Below are 4270 nucleotides of genomic sequence, written 5' to 3' on the forward strand. Positions count from 1 at the left end.
AATGCTCATTGATATGAAGACACTGTAAGTTTGGAAATAATCTGATGAAAAATGTTGACATAATCACCTAACCAAGCAGTTTTTCACTTTTATTTTTAAATTCAAAGAGACATAATTCTAGACTTATGGTCCGATATTGCTCATATAGAGAGTTTGGGTTGGGTCCTCATTGATAAAAAAAACCCTGTGCAAGTTTGGGAACAATCGGATGAAAATTTTGGACTTCGAACAACGATTTCAAAATTTCTCAAATTCTAAGGAAGATATTTATAGACGTAATGGTCGGATAATGCTAAAGAACCCATACCACCTGGATAGTAATACGTGTCGCGCTTCGCGCTCTATATGTGGTTCTTAAAAAAAACAAACTCCGAGGAGTGCTTGACTCTAGGAAAACGGGTTGCTGGGACACAGCTCCTCCTTGATAAGCGGCTGCATCCTTTATCGCAACTCATTGTTACAATCAATAATACGTGTCGCGCTTCGCGCTCAATATGTGGTAGGGATAGTACTTAGGGCCTATGATGTGTTGTTTGCATTTATTTGTTAATATAAAATCACATGTATTTTGTTAAAAAGATATTTAAGTAATGTAAGAAATTTTAATTAACGTTGTCACCACGCGGCATCCATTAATTTTAATAAAAATGTCCAATTGTAGTAAAATGGATTTTAAAATGTCTACATAAAATAAAGCTTTATTATATTTATTATCCTGACTGAAAAAAAAAGTCAGCCGTCGAACTGTTCTGTTCGTGCCGGAACCCGGGATTGAACCGGGGGCCTTTAGATGATTGTTGCGTAAACAGCTTCAGTCTAACGCTCTCCCAACTGAGCTATTCCGGCTGACATCATTTATGTACTGCTATTTGGTGAAGTTGTGTATAGCGATCGTTATTATATGTCTTTTAATAAACTAATACATTGTACGTTTTCGTACCAGAACGCCTTCCAATAAACTTGCTTGCGCGATAGGTCGTCAAATATCGAAATATATTTTGATTATGTTTTGTTTTTATACAAAACCAGAAAGTTTCGCGTATTTTCCCAGTCCCTGTAATCTTTCCCCTGTGATCAGTTGTGGATCAGTTATTAATTAAAACAATTAGCTTTGCACTATTGGCAATAAATTATGTAATAAATGTAATAGGCACAAATGCAGTACTTATTTACACTAATTTACACAAAAAATCACCACTATGCAAGATATTCTTAAAACAAAAATAAATACATTGATCCGTAAAATAACTTCTCCTCCAATAAGCGAAAAAAATGCATTACATACTAGTCGCCGCTCTCTAGAGCGACGCCAATGAATTTTTCAATATGGTATAAAACAGACTTAAATTAAGAATTGTTGTACTGAAAAATGTACGTTAATAAACACGTTTAAGCACTAAACATAAGACATGTTTAAGCAAAAGGGGTTTATACCATATTGAGCGTTCTCAATATCGAACCGTATTTTCATTTGAGTGCACTATACGTACAGTTATAATCATAATAGTTTAATAATTAGGAACGAATTATTCATATTTATAGATAACGAGTCGTACATTTCAAGGGATGCATCTTTTGTAATATTATTATATTATATATATTATTATGTTATAGTTACCATTCTCAAAATGACATTAAATAACAACTTAAGGCTAATTGTAAAACAAAATCACACCCAAACATAATTTTTCATTTTTTTAAATTCTGACACTGTGTTTTAAAACGCATTCTATCGATATAACTAAACAATGTAAACTAAGCTGTTAATATAGCTCTGCATATAAGTGCTACCCTACATGTACATGTACAACACAAAATGCAATTTACATGCATAATAACCGAACATATTGTTTTTCCCAAATATATAAGCTATACAACATCGTGTTCGTTTTGAATGTTTAATATAATCATCTAAGGGTAGCACTCGTCTGAAAGGATTCCAAGACAATATATTTATCTTCATAGACACCTATCCAAAGTAACATTCTCAAAATGACATTAAATAACAACTTAAGGCTAATTGTAAAACAAAATCACACCCAAACATAATTTTTCATTTTTTTAAATTCTGACACTGTGTTTTAAAACGCATTCTATCGATATAACTAAACAATGTAAACTAAGCTGTTAATATAGCTCTGCATATAAGTGCTACCCTACATGTACATGTACAACACAAAATGCAATTTACATGCATAATAACCGAACATATTGTTTTTCCCAAATATATAAGCTATACAACATCGTGTTCGTTTTGAATGTTTAATATAATCATCTAAGGGTAGCACTCGTCTGAAAGGATTCCAAGACAATATATTTATCTTCATAGACACCTATCCAAAGTAACATATAAACATGTCCATTAATTATATTAAGAAAAATAATACTATATTTGAAGCATTTGACATTTAGTTAATACCGGCATTCTAGTAATACAAACGGATAACGTTTTGACTTAAAAAAAAGGTTTATATTTAAAGAAACACTCTTTATAAATAATTGATGACATATTTCTAAAACGGATATATGTGTTATAGTTGCAAAAATAATTTATACTATGCCATGTTTGGCTACACAATGTGTAACCTCAAGAACAATCGAAGTTGTATATCTACATGTATGTTCATATTTATGTTTCGATTGCTTATGAAACAAAACAATGAGTCTGATACATAAATGGTAGTCAATGTAATGTTACACATTCACATCGTTTAACGCAATTCCTTGTTTAAACAATAACATGCTATAAAAAGTTCCGTGCTTGATTGCTTTTAATTTCATATTGTTTAAAGGACTTCATTGTTGGGCTGTTAATAGAAGTGATTATATTGTTAATATAACTTGTGTTATTTTCTGTAAAATATGATGTAAACAATGTTTTAAGGATTTAATTGTTGAGAAATTACTAAAACTGATTAAATGTGTATATGACTTGTGTTCTTTTCTGTAAAATATGGTGTCAGGTAATGCAAATAAAAAGGCACACATCCTTTAAAAACGAAACCTGACAGCATGAAGAGAAAATATATTAGTTATGTCTATCACGTTGAGATCCAAAAGCTATCATATATTGGACTGCAAATATCACGATCTTCTGTCAAACAATTGTGAAATTAATTATAAGTATTATACAATGTGTTTTGCAAAACTATAATCTTGAAGGTCAAACATAATTAAAATATTAAGACATTCTTTGTATTGTTTTAATGCTGTCCTTTGTTTTTTTCTAAAAACAGTTCTATATTCGGAATAACATTATTAGTTCATTGGCGATAGGCATCGTTTTGTGCGAAAGCACACTTTCTTTGGTATCACGTATTGATAGGATTTCTTGCATCGTGTTGTTTGTAAAAATATACATTGTCATTGATGTCTGATAATATGCAACCTAATTAACGTAATTATGATATATTTATATTCCAAAACCATAAAGGGCTATTGACAAATACTATGTTCACAGCAAGGCTTTATAATGATGACGAAATGCTTGAGTCTATGGCAATATATTTATCATAAACTATAAGATATAGTTCTACCGAAATGATACAACAGGCATGAATTACCGTAACGCAAGTGATTGGAATAAAAGTGGACTGATTTTAAGGTGGTTTAATATAAAGTATGACGATAATTATGTATAAAATCAACAATAGGTAAAACGTGTATACAGCAAGAAGACATAAACACGCTTGATTATAGCAAGCGGTATGTAATGATAATATAACACAATTACTCTACTCTGAAATCGTATTTTAAAATGGAATACAACGTAAATGGATATGAACCGAAACGAATCATGTAGTCCACGTAACATATCAATGTTTTCCTGCTAAATTTCCCTTCTATTGTATAAGCTCTAAAACTAATTCTAAACAAAGATCAATGTGCACATTGAAATCGGGTCATGTATTTTTAAAACTCCGCATATGCATAAAACAATTCATTTGAATTTTCGTGTGAGCATCAAGACATTATATTACTAACACTTTAAATGGCTAATTTCTAACTCCAAGCCTGGGGTAAACTTCAGTTCAGATGGTCACGAAAAACGATTATCTACCACAATTGAAATTGTAATTGCAACAATATATGACCTCAAAGAAATGATGGCAAACGTTCGTCATGAATCAATTGGTATGTCCTGATAAGATAAAGGGTGAAAACAATTATATGATTTATATACAGATTTATATTCAATAAATATATATGTTTTTACTTGTTGTACGAAGGCATAACGATAAATATTTTATTAAAGATATAATAAAATCAT

The 4270-nt window shown here is 30.6% G+C and overlaps 1 non-coding gene across 1 annotated transcript; it reads right to left on the reverse strand.

The window, feature by feature from the left end:
• Positions 1-756: 756 nt before the first annotated feature.
• Positions 757-846, reverse strand: Trnaf-gaa (transfer RNA phenylalanine (anticodon GAA)). The gene is given in 2 exon segments: positions 757-792; positions 810-846. It is a non-coding gene; the product is annotated as a tRNA-Phe (tRNA).
• Positions 847-4270: the final 3424 nt, after the last annotated feature.

The sequence above is a fragment of the Dreissena polymorpha genome, chromosome 8 (genome assembly GCF_020536995.1).
Source record: "Dreissena polymorpha isolate Duluth1 chromosome 8, UMN_Dpol_1.0, whole genome shotgun sequence".
Lineage (NCBI taxonomy): Eukaryota > Metazoa > Mollusca > Bivalvia > Myida > Dreissenidae > Dreissena > Dreissena polymorpha.